Here is a 17,144-nt window from a genome sequence, read left to right as displayed (position 1 = left end):
GATGAAAAGGTGAAATGTAAGGCATTAGCCCAGAAAAAAAGGAAGTTGAGCTAAAGAAAGAGTGGTTGTTTTTGTCACTGTTTTTTATTTCTTTAACGTCTGGTGGAGTCTCGAGCACATGTGTGTACCCAGAGGAGAAAGGGTACATGAGAGGAGGGGAGATAACTGAGGAAGCCAGATTCTGAGGGCTCAGGGTGAAAGCCAAGGCTTGGAAAGTGGCGGAATATTTTCTTCTGGGATAATAAGGAAGAAGGAAGCACATGTTGAAGCCGAGAGAAGTCTGAAGATGGTGAGGAAGGCCACATCAGTGAGTTTATCCCTGACGATCTTTTTTTTTTTTTTTGACAAGGCAGCTGGTGAGGAAATCTCTGAAGGTGAAAAGAGCGTGAATATACTAAGAGAGGATGTTGTTAATAAACACCAGTGTCTTGTTGTTAATAAACACCATTGTCTTAATAAACACGTTTAAACACATTGCTTCAGTTTCTCCAGTGAGTTCGTTAAAGTCTTATCTCAAGAAAGGTAGTCAAAAATGACTATGGGAAATTCAGATCACAAGCTTCTAGATACAGAAGAATCTACATAGAGCAGGACTAATACTGGGCTTACATAGCTTTGCTTGGGGTTCCACAAATGCTTTTGATAATGCTTCCTTTAAGCAACTTCAAGGCAAATTTTGGGTGTAAGATTTACATTTTATTTGGAGTAAAATATTCTAGTACTTGGTATCCTACCAAAAATAAAAAATATAAAAAGGCACAACAACCAAACCTGGACTTCGCCTTAGTATGGGAAACATCATAAGCCTGGGAGAGAATTGATGTGTCTCTCCAGCTATTTTAGAAACTCAAACTACTGATTATCAGGTCTGGTGTGTGCTGCATGGTTGCCCTGAACAAATGAGCTTCAGACACGACCATAAAAGAGAGACATCAGACTAGACAAACTATCATTTAGAAAGAATTAAGACAGCCATATTGTATGCTAGCCATCAGCTCATCTATGGCTGTTCTGGTGTCACTACTCTCCAGAGGCTACTTAATCTCATTGAGACAAGACAGCCAGCCTAATTGATACAGAAAATGAAAGCCCTTTGATCTCATATCAAACAGAGTCAGACTAAGAGAAGGATCCAGCAGGCAAGATGACTGTCTTCCAAAGGAGAATTAACACTGCAGGCAGGAAAGTGGGAAAGTGGTAATATCTTACTTTGGAATTTCATGGACTTGGTTTACTTAAATAATGACTGAAAAGTAATAAATTCATCTCAATGAATGAATGGGGTGTGTGTGCTCTTACTGATAAAGCACTAAGAAATCTTTCAAATTATCAACATTTTCAGTTAGGTGTTATAGTACTGATGAAAAGCACAATAGAAGCATAATAAATGTAAGAACACCTGCCTCTGGGCACTTAACTCTACAGGACAGGTGTTTGCCAATGTCAACCTTTACTGACAGGATCTGCTGCCCCTACTAAATAACTTCCTTGGAAGAGGTTTATTATATTATGATTTAAATAGCATTTGCTAAGCTTTGTGAACAAATTAGGTAGCTACCCATGCAAAATACATGGCTTTGCAATAATCAGAATATCTATGAATATACTAATATGTCTGTAAAGTTATCAGAACACTTATTTGTGTGTCAGGAAACTCATAAAAATTGGTGTTCTCTATTCTAATGCAAAAAGTACACATTTCGACGATCATATCAGTTGTATTTTACATACTTAATATAATGGTGGTTTTGAAAACCAGCCCAAGACTATGCTTATATAAGTAGGATTAACTAAATTATGGTATTTAGAAAGAAAAAAAGGATTACTACAGTGTTTTCCTTTCAGATACAGGGGATTACTCTGAAAAATAACATACTCTCTAGTTTAGTTGGTTCTGCCAACTGGATCTTATTCTTGATATATGTAAAAGCTTCGAGTATCTGATATTTGGGAAAGCGTATCCTCCCAGTATTTGACATTTTTAAAGCTGAGAAACCATGAAAAAATACTATAAAAGAAGTGTTAGAAAGGAATCAAGACAGAATATAAAATAACATCTTTTTCTTACCCAAGACAGTATCCATAATGATGAATAATCAAATCAACAACAACAAAATAACACGTATTTGAATGAACCTAGGAAAAAATGTGGCTGATTGCATATAATATATGGATGTCTCCAAAATAAATTCTGGCCCTCTTGGGATTTTTGTTCCAGTAATTTACAGGGCCAGACTTTAAATTTTTGGTCTGCTCAACTGTCCACTTCTTTTTTCTTCTCATTTAAAATTGACACCACTTCTCTGTTCCACCATCTTAAAGGCACCACAGCTGTTGTTTACTGAACTCACATGAGATCCATTTCCATCTTTCTAAATGAATATAGCACCTGGTTTATGATCTTCCTCCACATCCTCATTCCTCATCACCACTTTCTGACAACTTCAAAATTCATGCTGGGGGACCCATCAGTTACCTCAACTGTAGAGGCTCATGATCTTGTTCCCTGCAATCCTCCAACTCCACCCTACTTCAGCCATGCATCAGCAAGATCATCCCTGAATTTAACCATTATAGGCACTGTTTGTTTTTGATGCACAACCCCCATATGTGCTACTGCACTCCTCCCCTTCCCAACCTTCTCCCTGCTTTCTGCTCACTGAGTTTAATAAACACTCAATCCTTCATAGTTTAATCCATCCATAAACACTCTTGCCAGCCTATTATTGCCCTCCCCACTGAGGTCCCTGTCATATTCTTGTGACCCACCATGTCAGTGGGCAAACCTATGTCATACATGCGGTCCAGTGTTCTGTGCATGCCCAAGAGCATTGCTGGAGAAAAGCTGGGATGACTCTGACTCACTGTAACACACACATGCTCCCTACCACTGTGCCACAATGCCAACAACAATCCCTGATTCAGTGCCGAGAATATTCTCCTCCACGGCTCTGCACACATAATTCTCTCCCATGTACCTCAAAATCTCATATAACCTTCCTGTGTCATTCATAGCAGAGACTTCCTGAAGCAATTGAATGTAACAGGTCTCATATCCCCTCCACATCTCAAAATACACCTGTCTCTTCATTTAACTTCCTTCAATTTACATCTGCTTCAAAGGCACTTTTAACACCATTTATCTGACTTCCAATTCTCACCTCAAGGTCTCTCCAGAAGCCCAACATCATATTACAACTTTTTACCTGAGGGGTTCCTGGGTGGCGCAGTCATTAACTGTCCAACTCTTCATCTCAGCTCAGGTGGTGATCTCATGGTTCATGGGTTTGAGCCCCACATCGGGCTCTGTCCTGATGGTGCAGAGCTTGCTTGGGATTCTGTCTTTGCTCCTCTGTGCCCCTCTGCTGCTTGTGCTTTCTCTCTCTCAAAATAAGTAAACTTAAAAAAAATAAAAGCCAAAAAAACGTTTTACTTGAAATCATTATTACACTATATGTTAACTAACTTGAATTTAAATAAAATTTAAAAATAAAAAAATAAATAAAACTTTTTATAACATGTCCCCATGCTGAGTACTAAGCTGGCACGTGGTAGGCACTCAATAGATATTTATTGAATGAATGGATAAATAGATAAATCTATACCTGCATGTTTTACTTCCAGTTTGACTCTAGGTAAATGGCATTAACTGGAGAAGAAAAGGATCGTCAAAGAGGAAAACTGCTTACTGCCTCTTCCATTCCAGCTGTTGCTATTACCTTTGACTCTAGTCTTCGGTGCTGTATTGATTTTTCAACAACAGAGCTTTTTTTTTTTTTTCTTTTTTTGGAAGTAATTGTAAGATGGAACCAGGCCCACATATGATTACTCTAAGTGAAATAAAAACAACTTGATTGCACACACGGTGTTTTAAAGGGCAACAATTAAATGTATATAACTTAAGTACACAGCATGCATAAAGTAACCTATTTATAAAATCAAAGGGGCATAACATCACCCCCAAACCATCCTGATCACTATCATACTTCTGCTACATTCAAGTTCTTATAGCCTGATGACTACTGTTTTTGTGTTCTTCAAATGTATAGGATCCTTATGATGGTATAAAAAATAGTCACCCACCACATCGTTCTATATATTTTCCTACATGCTGTTTCTATTATGTAAGCTATTTTAAATTTCTTATGATCTTGTTAAAAATATGTGTTTATAAATTGTAAATTCTGTTTTTCTGGTTTCTACATCTATGATTTTTTTCCCCTCTAAATATGGATGGATTCCAGAAAACCCAGAGACAATATCTAACAAGATCAGAGCAGAGGAAGGAGAGGAATGGCAAATAAACATTTTCCAGTGTCGAGTTAGGAAGATATTCGATCTTTCAATGTGCTCAACAAATGGGTTTAATAATGCACGTTTTGGTATAAAACAGTTCACAACAGAAATATTTGCTACTCAGCCCATTTATCCTGGGAATTACACAACATGGACCATTTTCAATAACTCTTTTCATTGTAATGATTTCCTCCTGCTCAAGCAACAGAGATGTACAAACCATTTTGGTCTAGAAATGTAATATGTCGAGATACAAATGTATTAAAAAAATTAAATACAATCATTTTCATCACTTTGGTTCAATGTTATATTGTCTTTCTCAAGGTACTTTAGCCTTCTAAACTCTTTCCAATGAGAATATAAAACTTCTTTTTATTCAGAATCCATACAACTTGACAAAACAGATTTATTTAAAAGTCATAGTAAACTATTGGTAGACCAAAACAAGAGATGAATATACTTTTTTAGGAGACCAGTTGGCTTCTCTTAATCTTGAAAGTTAAAGATCTTGAAGTGCCTTTTGAATCATAAGAAATAACATTATGTTTGGTATAATTTTGACTCATGCAAATGTATGTATGTATGTGTATATTTATTTCTTTTGAGAGAGAGAGAGAGAGAGAGCAAGCAGAGGAGGGGCAGAGAGAGAGGGAGAGAGAGAGAATCCCAAGCAGGCTCCACACTGTCAACACAGAGCCCAACATGGGGGTCCATCTCACAACTGTGAGATCATGACCTGAGCTGACATCAACAGTCAGACACTTAACCAACTGAGCCACCCAGGTGCTCCTGTAATTTTATATTTTAATGTCAATCCATACATATCATATAGATAGTAACTTTTTTACTTAATTGAATTACGGAAAACCTCTTTGAATATTCTGAATGAGTGGAAGTCTAACATCATCCATTTAATCATTCATTAATTTATTCAGCAAACAGGTATTGAAAGCATATGATGTGTATAGCACAACAGTAGAAACTAGTTCACCGAAGAGTTTAACAATTAAGAGAGAGAATTAAGATATATCTCTATATCACTATAATTTACAGTATAGTAATCCTCTCCTGCCCCAACTTACCCACCAGGGATATGTTCCAAGACGCCCAGTGGATGTCTGAAACTGCAGATATAACCAAGCCCCATTATACTGGTTTTTCTTATGCATGCATACCAATGATAAAGTTTAATTTATAAAGTAGGCACAGTAAGAGACTAACAATAATAACTTACCAAAATAGAACAATAATAATAAAGCTATGTGAATGTGATCTCTCTCGCTTTCTCTCTCTCTCAAAATATGTTATTGTATTGTACTCACCTTTCTTTTTGTAATGATGTGCGATGATAAAATGCCTGCATGAGGAGGCGAAGTGAGGTGAATGACATATGCATTGTGACATAGCGTTAGGCTACTACTGGCCTTCTGACGATAGGTCAGAGGGGGATTATCTGCTTTCTGACAAAGCTTGACCACAGGTAACTGAAACTGTGGAACGTGAAACCACGAAAGGGGGGGGTCTACTGTAATTATTGCCACAGAGATATGTTGTAAAAGTTTACAGGATCATTGAGATTTGAGATAATTTTTTTTTTTACTAGCCTGACAATTTAGTCTTACAATTTTATGTTTCACAAAGCTGCATGAATGACAACAACATAAAGCACTGCACTCACTCATGGGTTTATTCTTTCAGCCTTTGTGTACTCAGAATTTTTTACCACATTTGTCTAGTACTTGAAAAGCAAAAATTCAGGAAACAGGGAGTGTTTCATTATTGAGCATGTATTGTGAGGAAGGCACTAAGCTGAGCACTCATCCCAAACATTAAAAATGAAGGTAGCGGACATGGTCCCTTTGCTCAAGGAGTTCCTAATCTAATAGGACAAAGAGGAAAAAATACACATTTGCACTGAACATGTCTTTCATTCCTTCCTACATTCTCACCATCACTGGAATTGAATTTTATTAGGCATCAAAGTAACCACATTATTTCATCCATGCCCCCTAGGAGCAGCAAGCAATACAATTGGTTATGGTCGATTTTATGGTTAGCCCATGATTGTTGATAAGACAAGTCAGTGTTTTCAAAAGCACTGGATGCTGCTGGTATAACCCACACATGGGTTAAAAGTGCTGAGATGGCATTTCTGATCAATTTGAGCAGCAAACAGTCTTTGATAAAGGGCCTCAGATGTCTAAAGCAGAAGCTGCTTGAAAGAACAAAATTCTACCCAGGAAGTGAGAGCCTGAAAGATTTGCTTCTGGGGATTCTTCCTGGTGACATGACAGGTCTTTTCCCTCCTGTGAATGAGAGCAGAAACAACAGAAGAATGGAGGAGAGGACTGACAGCTAATGCAGAACAGACTGCAATGTATGAGAGAGGAAGTGTAGGAGAAAGTAAGAAAAGGCAAGATTTATGAGAAGAAAGGGAGGGAAGAGGAGGAGGGAAGGAAGGAAGGAAGAAAGGAAGGAAAGAAGGAAGGAGGGAGGGAGGGAAGGAAGGAAGGAGAGAGGGAGGGAGGGAGGGAAGGGGAAAGGAGGAAGAAAGGAGAGAAGAAAGGAAAGAAGGAGGGAACAAGGGAGCAAGGGAGGGGGAAAGTAAGAAGGGAGAAGACTGCATATATCACTAGTAGCAAGGGATCCAAGGGTGTGGTGGCTGTACCGATTGAACACAGAGTACTGTGCAGTAAATCCTGGGCCAGGTGCCCAGGAAAAAGGACAGTAAAACTCCTAAGAAGTGACAGCTGTTTTATCAGGAGGAATATTAGTAATAATCATAACTAACTATGTACTTTCTGTGTGCCAATCCTGTTAAGTGCTTTACATGGATTAACTCATTAAATCCTCAGGACAACCATAGAGGCAGGGAGTCTTAACCCAGATAAAGAAACCAAGTTTCAGAGAAGTTAAGTAACTTACCAGAGGACACAAACAGCTCAGTGGCAGGACCTGGATTTGAATCACCAAAGCCTGGCTCCTGTGATGCGATTCTTAAGCACTGAGCTACACCTCATTGGCTCTTACCGGGCTTGCAAGACTCTAGATTTGTAATATGGTAGGAAAAAATCATGATGGATTGAGACCTGAATCTGCTCACCTTTGGCTTCCAAACTTCTTCCTACTCTTTATATGAGGAGAGACAAGTATTTTAAACAAAATTCACGTTTGTTATATACACATTCCAGTGTAAGACACACATTCCAGTATAATTTCAATTAACTGAATATACTGACTTTATAGTGGCAATAATTTTAGATAACACTTAATCTGTGGTGTGTTGAATCAAATTATCCTTAAGTAACATTTTTGTGAACAATTTCAGCTGAAGCCCCTAGCAGAATATTGGTTGCATGTAAAATACATAAATTCAGAAGGATTTCCCTAAAGTTATGTATTATAGAGAGTTATTTTCATTAATAAGCTGTCGGCTAGCCAACAATGGGCTAGTTGTGAGGTTGGGTAAGAGGAGAGATCATTTATTCATTCATTTGACAAATATTTATTGCCCACTATGTGCCAAGGAATTATTTTAGTGATACAAGAGAACATAAAACAAATTTTGAGCTCTTCTGTAGATTATATACTGGAGGTGGGGGGAGACTGACACTAAACAAATAAACAAATAAGCCTATAATGTGTTAGAGTATGATAAGTGCTAAGGAAAAGAAACAAAGTGAAATAAGATAGATGGGAGTAGATGCAGTTCATGTAGGGTGGTCAGAGAACGTCCCTCTGATGACTTCTGAGTGAGACCTGAAGGAAGTAAGGAAGACAGCCATGCTTATGTGTGGGTGAAGAGCATTTCAGCAAAAAACAACAACAACAACAACAACAACAACAACAACAACAAAAACTCCAGCAAATGCAAACCTCAGAGGCATGAATGTGCTTGGTAGGTCTGAGAAACACTAAAGAAGCTAGTATGGCTGCCGCAGAGGAAGCAAGGGGCAGAGTGATGAGAAGAATCAGAGCAGAAGTGGTGCAGGGCAAGACTGCAATTTTATTCTGAGAGAAATGGGATAACAATGGAGTGTCTGACACTAGTGAGCAGTGATTTGAACTGTGGACATAGACCTGGGAAGTTGAAAAAAAAAAAAAAAGAAAAAAGAGGGTAGGATAGGGGAAGTGAGGTATCTCCCCTTGCATGCTTCTAGGGAGAGAGTATGGGATAGGAAATACAAGGTTGTCTAAGGACAAATAAACTTCTGCTAAGCTCAGAAGGCAAGGTTGACAGAGAAGAGATTGAGAAGATGACAAACAGCTCTTAAAGGGAAAAAAGTGGGAGCCAGGGACTGTGGAAGAGTGGGAAGCAACAGAATGCATGGCTTTTAAGACAAATGTCAGCAAGTATGGGTCACACCAGAGCAGTGGGAATGAAGAATGGAGAGCCACATGGAAGGAAAAGGTGAGGAAGACGGTGGGGGGGGGGGGGGGTTGCTGGGAATAGATGAAGAAGGTTGAGCAGTACTGGGGTAACGTCTCAGGTGAGACAACCCACTCTCTCCTCCATCCGTCACATACCCAGAGACCGTTGTGGTTTTGTCAAAGCCTAAGATGTTTGGTGTGTACTATTTCTGGGGTTGTTCCTCCTGCAATGGGTAGACGTTTCAAACCAGTTTAAAAAAGAAAATCTTGTTGGTCAAAGGGTTAGCTGTCTTTAAAAAGAGATAGAATAGGAAGTGTGATTTCATGAAAGGGATATTGGTTGCATACTAATATTTATTAAAGGTCTGTTAAATGCAAAATGCACAAAGTAGAAAATTAATTCTTACCCCGGTTTATTATAGCAGATAATTGTATCCCTACTTTATGGGTGAGGGAAACTGGGGTTCTGAAAGTTTAGTAACCTACTCCAAGGTCACATTGTGGCCAGGCTTCTGGTTCCAACTGCATAAATGTCCCTGCACATCTAGGGAAGACCTTCAAGCCAACTGTGCGCGTGAGCCAACGTAGTAGAAAACAACACAGGGACCATAGCCTGTTCCTCTGCACACGTTTTGGATCGGCAGTTCTCAGGATTTCTGATATTTCTGGAACTCTTCAGATTCACAGCATACTGCCTTTTACTCTCCCGACCCCCCCACCCCCACCCACCACCACTTCCCACTGCCTCACAGGACACTGGCTGCCACTCACATTTTCAATGGTTTACAGATATGTCGCATCTCCCAAAGTTATGCTTCATGGTATCTTTAAAGAATTGCTGTGATTAGCCAAGACTTCTAACCTTTAGTATCCCAGCTCTGTGAGTACTACTGTAATTTACTTATCACATTTTATTAATGAGGGTTGATTAACTTAATCCATCACATTTAGTTTTAGCCCAGTAATTAAAAGCCTGGCTCCTCTTGCCCCACCTAGTGAATTTTTCTAATTTTTTTTCCCCGAGGTATTCATGTCTATTGTCTTGAAAATCCAGAGACTCATGTTAGAGAGCCCCAACATATTTCACATTTGAAGTCCAGACCCCTCTTTGGGTTGCTAACATCAGAGTCCCATCCACTGGCACTGTTCTTATTTAGGGCATTTATAAGAACAGATGTAGAATGATGGTGCCAGACGATAGCATTTTCAAGCTGCAGCAGCACCTATACGAATCGTTGAGTCTTATCATCTTTTTTATTGACAAAGACCTTAAGGTCTCGGGGCTTTAGTGTGTTGCCCAAGGTCACACAGGTAGTTCATGGCCAACTCAGGTTAAATTTCAGGTTTTCTGACCCACAGACCAGCAACCTCAATTACTCTTCCAGATCTTCTCTTGCAAAGGTAAAACTCTCTGTTGCCTCTCTCCAAACTGTTTTCATACCGTCTTCCTAAATGATTAGCAAACCCACTTAATAGGCATAGACACTGACGGTCAGAAAGGTTACATGACTATAACTGGGGGTACAGTGAGCATTGCTGTGAGGAAGAACTTGGAATAAAACACAGGCTCTTGACTTAGAAATCAAGGGTTCTTTCCTTTCACATACACTCACATAGATATTAAAGACATTGTTCAATAAAATTAGCAATCTTTCTCAGTTCTGGGCTATGTAGTTTCTAATTGATCTTATAATTTAGTACTTGCTCTTTTTGAAGAAAAATTGTTTAACTGGAATTTGCAGGGGGAGGAAATGCAGAAAATTACGTCGGTATTTTTTGCAGGTAAGATTTTAGAATTTGTCTTTCAGTCAAATTTAGAAATTTATCTGAACACATTTTCTTTCAGACAAATATGTTTTCAGTGACTAATATCTTCAACGCAAGAGAAAACATAACAAATCCACAGAAAGTAACAGGACAACCTGGTTCTTTCCTATTTAAGCAAAGTGGAACACTGTCCTCAACTTTTCAGATGTTATTCTATTTATGCCACACTGTTCTGGTCTGTCTGTGCCTGCTTGATTCCATAACACTCATAGAGAGAGACAAGAACAATTGCTGCATTGCATTGATCACCTACTATGGTCAAATGGCACAACCAGGTGCTGGATCATTGCCAAGAGGAACACGGATGGTAAACTCGCTTGGAGAGCTCAGGGTGGTAGAAAGCAGAGCATCAAGCTTGTAAGGAGGTAGAAAGCAGATGGCCTCAAGGAGTCAGAGCCGAGAGGGATGTCGTTCAGCTGAGGGGATCTCCCAAGTTTGGAGAGCTGGGCCCTAAAATGATCATAGGATTTACAGAAGAGGAATAAAAGGAAGGGAACTACAGGTAGAAGAGACTGATTCTGAAATCCTGACATCCCTATCCTTAAACTTCGCTGACATTATATAAAAAATTATTATGCTATATCTCCCAGAAGGGAGTAGGAAGAAGTAGTCCCAGAAAAGAGGGATGAAGGATATAAAGCCAACTTTCTCATTGACCAGTACTTACTAGACATAAAATACTTGCCAGTTACTGTGCTAGGCATTGAGGACACTATGATGTGAATGACAACAAATTTATAACAGAGTTTAAAAATAGAACTCTCCAATTTATGGTAAAATGTTTGATCCACAGAGCTATGCTATTATATACTTTCTTACAGAAATTCAAAGACCCCTGCAAAGAATGCCGTTGTATATTATTTTTGGGAAAAACCCATAATGAGACAATGTAGAAGAGTTACATGAATATGGGCACATACATTACACAATCTCATTTAATAAGATGGATTTCAGTGCATAACAGGACAGACACAGAATGCCATTCATCCTAAAAGAATTAGATTGCGAGGATACTCTATACTCAGAGCCCTGAGGCTACATCTCTTGGCCCCAGGACCTCAGCTTATACTTCCTTCACTTGCCCCTATGGTCAGGCCATTCACAGAAGTTTCTCTCAGGTGCCCAAAAAGAAGCTTCTCCCTTTGCCCTTCCTTCTACCTCCCAGATCCCACTTTATCATGATTTACCCCCACTGTGTTGTACCCTCACTGCCTCATCTGCATGGTCTATGTAAAGCATGTACGCACCTTTCAGCTCAACCAAAGGCAGTTATGCCAACACAATTGTTAGGCCATGTGTGCAGCAGAGATTCAAGTATTACCTTAGAAAAGAGATGTTAGAAGTCAGTGAAAACTGTAGGACCCTATAAATCAAAAGGAAATGTAAATATTTCAATGTGATTATCACCATCTTTTATAAGTATTTTTACAGTTATTTTACTGATTATTCAGGATACTAATATAGATGATGAAAGGATCTTAACACGTTTCGAACATGTCACGACAATACGCCAAGAACACACAGGTATTCACACACACATACTACACACACACACACACACACACACACACACTAAGCAAAGAGAAGATATGAGTGCCTATCAGAAGGGAAAAAAAGAAAATATGACAATTATACAAACATGAACATAGTACTGACATGTTGCACAGGAATAATTATAGAGCAGTAGAACCCACAAAAATGGAAAGTTCCAAAAAATAATAATGTCTGGGTTTTTTCTTAAATTTATAAGCTACTACCCGATACATTTTTTCCCTCACGACAAATATCAAAATTTGCAAGTTTCACTGCTTAAATCCAATATATTAGATCACATCACATGCAACAACAAAAAGAGAAAAAAAACAGGTGTTTTCCAAATCGACTAGAAGTAACTTATTTGGAAGACTGAATTAAAAAATCCTTTAAAATGCAGAATTTTACAATTGAAGAAAGTTGGTAGTACAATTGAGTTTTCCTAGAATATTTAGTAAATTTTCAGTATTTTAAGGGAAAACCTAAGAAAACTTCTTGAAAATGCCTGAGGAAGAAAGAATGCATTAAAATGCACTGCATTATATTATACTATTTCTGTTAACATTATAATTTTTCACAGTAATTACTCAACAAAGATAACATTTACATACACATATAAATCAAGTTAAAGATGAGGGCAACTGATCTTAAAGTTATTAAACCAAAAAAAATTTTTACCAAAACAATAAATAGATCTTTATAGACAAAAAATATACATTTGCATGAACCTCCAATTAAAATTATTGTATAGTGGATTATAGCAAAACATTATTTCTGAGTTTCTAGAAAATATATTTTATAAATTCAAATAGCCAATATAAATCAGAGATGATTTAAAATTAGATGTACATTATAAAGTTACTAATTTTATATAAATTACTCATTCCTTAAACAAGACTACAAATTATAGAACAGAATTTTAAATTTCATTTTTGTTTTAGGGAAAACAAAATTCACAGATATCTGATATAAAATGTTCACAAAGAATGCATCTCTTGTGTGACACTAAGAAAACTTTCAGCATAAGCTACAACATCATATTTGAACATAAATACATTACTTCTAATTTTTAAAAGCCTGTAAGATGATTTACAACTTTCAGATACCAGATACATGGCATGCAAATCATAATTCTTGAATGCTCCACATTCATTCATAAAAGACTCCTAAACAAAGGGGTAAGAATTTGGTTCACAGTGTAAAAACTTTGCACAAATTTTGCTATGATAACCTATTACCCACAGAGGAAGTTATCCATAAACAAAAACAATCTGGTATTTACTAATTTTACACAATCCATTGTAAAACTTCCTGGTCTGAAGTTTGAACCAACTGGATTTTATGTGAACCATAACTAGAGAGAGTGAACAATGATAAATTAATAATATCAGAGAAAGCAGATGACATAAAGAGAGCTAACACTCAGGAATTATAATCAAATAAAGTTTCTTTCTCTCCTTCTTTCCTTCTTTCTTTCTTTCTTTCTTTCCTTCCTTCTTTATTTCTTTCTTTTTCCTTTCTTTCTTTTCTTTCTTTTCCTTCCTTCCTTCCTTCCTTCCTTCCTTCCTTCCTTCCTTTTCTTTCTTTCTTTCTCTTTCTTTCTTTCTTTCTTTACCTCATACAAGTGATATATTAATCTAAATGATGGAATTTCAAATCTATCTATGGTTGTTGTCAAATTCAGTAATTAAAAATGCAACCCAGTGTAGAAAAGACATTTTTCTGTTAATTTAAAAAATATTTATGGCTTACTATCTTTCAAACAAATTATTTACCCAAATAAATTCTTGCAATCATTTGCTGGTTTCTATGACTATTTATTGACAATTATTTCTAAATTACATAAATGTGTTAATTACTAACAAGTAAATTTTGTTTTAAAATCATTGATAAGTGTAACACTTATAAAAATGGAAGATTCTCATTTGTATCTCTGTTTTAAAGTCTAATCATTTGTAGTGATCTAATATTTCATATAAATACAAAATCTAACAATTGGTTTCTTAAGTCTATAAGGTATATGAGGTTATAGATATCTTTACAAATTTTGTTCAGAAATTGAATTTTATTTTAGAAGATATACTCCTAAGCACAAAATGTATTTTATGAATTATCTTAAGTATAAAGAAACACAAATATCCACTTTATCATTCAAGAATAAATTATTATAAGGGATTGCAAAATATTTGCTAATGGAAATGCAACAATTTTTATTTACCTAACCTGTTACTTCACACTGTAGTATAGAATGAATTTTATAAAGGCAAAATTGATTTACTCTGAAATTAGCAACATGGTTTAATTAAAAAAGTCACAAGATTTATAGAAGTAATATTTCCAATTCAAATAGTGTTTTGCTGGGCTTCAATTTTTCCAGAGAGCACTGAAATAAATAAATATTTTTTTGGCTTTACTTTAAGATATTTAAAAGGGTTTTAAGTATTCTACAGATACAGACTTTAAAGAACCCTGAATTCTTTAAAAAAACAAACAGCTATTTCTTTCTTCTTCTTTTTTTTTTTTTGGTTTTGCTCCATTGTAGGAAGTCTTGAAGACTTTGTCTCTTTTTTTTTTTTTTTTGTCCAAAATCTCATTTTCACCTGAAATAATTGTATTCAGGTTTTCTTAGAAGGTAAAGTATACATTCTTACAAGGTTTCAAATTTCAGAATTCCAATAATGCATTTAAACTGAACACCCACTCAATCACGTTCTCTACTCTTTGTGTGTGTGTTCTGTGTGTGTAAATGTGTGTCTATTATCTTGCAGTTCTGTTATTTGTATTAAATTTTAGTCTTTTTAGCTCCCTAGAAATGCCTTAGTGAACCCTCAGCAATTGCTAACCACTTAATAATTGTGAACCCGCCAGCCCCTTCAAGTAGATTGTTAACCACAGAGTGCCTGACAATTTCCAAATCATATCCTCTGTCCAAAAGGAATAGATAGGGCTTTGTGAGGCCGAAAGGAAGCGAAGGAAAACAAAACAAATGTAGCTCATGCTGAAAGTGAAAAGTGCTTGGACAGATTAGTATTTTCTTTTCTGCAAGGCGCCCTGCCAGATTTTTTTTTTTTTTTAATAGAGAAGAGTTATTTTTTGGTTTGATTTTTCAATTTCTTGGAAAGTGTTGGTATTTACCATCCCCACCGGCCCCTCATAATTATGGTTGGTTGTTTTGTGTTTTTTCCATCCGTCCACATCACAGACTACTGATCCCCCCGCTTCACTCTGTCAAAACCCCAACTCTGGGCGACCGTGGGTTTGGAAACTCCGCGGACTCCCGACGACACATCCCACCCTCCCTCTCACGCCTCTCATTTTAGTAGCAAGATCCCCCACTACAGTTGCAGCGAAAGCCGGAAATTTTCATTTAACTCCCCCCCCCCCCCACACTCCCCACTCGGAGCCGAGAGCTGGGGAGCTGAGAGGCTCAGAGCACAGCCGGGTCTCAGCCGCCTCCCCTCTCTCCGGAAGGCTTTAATTTGCACACTTGCTTGCCGCTGCGCAGCGAGCCCCTAACCCCGCCGCCGGGTGGGTCTCCAGCAGAGACAGCCTCCGGGGGCCCCGCCCCGCCCCCGCTCCCCTTGCGCTCTTTCCCCGGCTCCGGCCCCGAGCCCCGGCCGGAGCCCCGCGGCCCCGGTTCGCCCCCAGCGAGCCGCGCGGGCGGCGCCCTCAGCTGTCCCTCCGCCCTCCGCCGCTGTGCCCACCCCTACGCAGTAAAGAGTGCTGGTGACTCCTTCCTCCTGACGGGTTACCTGCTTGGCGCCGCTGTGGACACGTGCGGAGGTCGGACAGACACTCGCAGCCCCCTCCGGAGGCCTGACGCGGCAGGGCCCCGCAGGTGAGGAGCCGTGCGTTGGTGTGGGTGGGCTGCTGGGTGGGGGGTCCCCGGGGGAGATTTGGGAGCTTGGCCAGGGTCGGAAGCCAGGGTGTGGGTGGGGGTGACGGTGGTGGTGGTGGGGGGGGGGGGCTGTATTCGAAATCGGCTTTAGTTAACCCCTTACGAACCGAAGCATGCTAATTACGGAGACCAATTTTGGGGAGCTAGAGGAGTCCCTCCTAATCTGGCGAGAGGAGGACAGCCTACCCTAGGGACACCCCGAACACTAAGATCCTGTGCCTGCTCCCACATAGCCTTACGCACAAACACCCACACACTCATCCAGCTTCTTAAAGCGGAATATCAACTCCACTCAGACATTCACAGAATAATCCACACTTTAGAGTTTAAAATGCACTGCCTCTGGGGACTCCATGCGGGACAATGTGTTTCCGTGCCCCATATTCATTTCCCCACGAAAGCTCTCTCCCCAGCTCGCGGAGGTGTGGGTGTGGCCTCCACCTTCCTCACCACGAGATAAATGTTAACGCAGGCTTCTTGCTGGCAACTCCTGCGGGGGTGTTATCCACACTTACTGGAGTGCACGCAGGCGACCAGTGCACAGGCTTGGAACCCCACAAAGACGCACGTTTGCTTTCGTTTATAAAGTATAATTTACTTTTATAATTTAAAATATCCGAGTTAAAACGCACACCCTGCGGTAAGCAGCTCCGGGCCCTGCATTGCGCCCGACAGTGTGCACGTGGGGCGCATCTGCGTGTGCGCACACGCGGGAGTCGTGGTCCCAGTGCGGCCTCTTGTCGCTGCGCTGGTGGCGACCCTTGCGGTGCTTGGCAGGCTTCGGGAGAGGCACATGAAGGATTTCATTGAGTGTGAAGACAGAGAGCAGAGACAGAAAGCAGAGGGAGGCGGCTGCAGCCTTTGTAGTCGCGGAGGAATGCGGAAATGTTGAAGCACTATGTCAAACTTTTTTGAAATGGGGTCAAGTCACATTCAGCCAGCGTGGGAAAGCAACAACAACAACAAAAAAAAGTGGAGGAGAGGGGGGGAAAAGGCACTGTTGCTCCCGTTTCTCTCCGCCGGAGCCGACCGTCCGGGGAGCTAGGGGGGAGAGGTTGGGCGGGCGGTGCGGGGCCAGGCCTGGGCAGCGGGCGCAGCTCCCTGCGGGGGTGGGACGTCCGCGACGCTGCCTTAGCAGCTGAGCCTCCCGCTGGACTAGGGCAGGGAGGGGGGTGCGGGAGGGGCGGGCTGCGCTGCCGGCGGCGGCTTCTCGGCTACC

The 17,144-nt window shown here is 39.6% G+C and overlaps 1 long non-coding RNA gene across 7 annotated transcripts in view; it reads left to right on the top strand.

Moving 5' to 3' along the window:
* LOC102949850 overlaps window positions 1-4,540 on the top strand; it is a 162,388-nt gene extending 157,848 nt beyond the window's left edge. For 5 of the 7 annotated variants that reach the window (XR_006211171.1, XR_006211182.1, XR_444191.2 and 2 more), the window contains one exon: window positions 3,625-4,540. This is a non-coding gene — a long non-coding RNA (uncharacterized LOC102949850). Of the gene's footprint in view, window positions 1-353; window positions 420-3,624 lie in introns of those variants that run through there. The other 2 variants (XR_006211176.1, XR_006211173.1) reach the window with 2 other exon arrangements.
* The last annotated feature ends 12,604 nt before the right edge of the window (window positions 4,541-17,144 follow it).

The sequence above is a fragment of the Panthera tigris genome, chromosome A2, assembly GCF_018350195.1.
Source record: "Panthera tigris isolate Pti1 chromosome A2, P.tigris_Pti1_mat1.1, whole genome shotgun sequence".
NCBI classification, from domain to species: domain Eukaryota; kingdom Metazoa; phylum Chordata; class Mammalia; order Carnivora; family Felidae; genus Panthera; species Panthera tigris.
The sequence above is the reverse complement of the archived record's forward strand: the minus strand, read 5'-3'. Positions and strand labels throughout refer to the sequence as shown.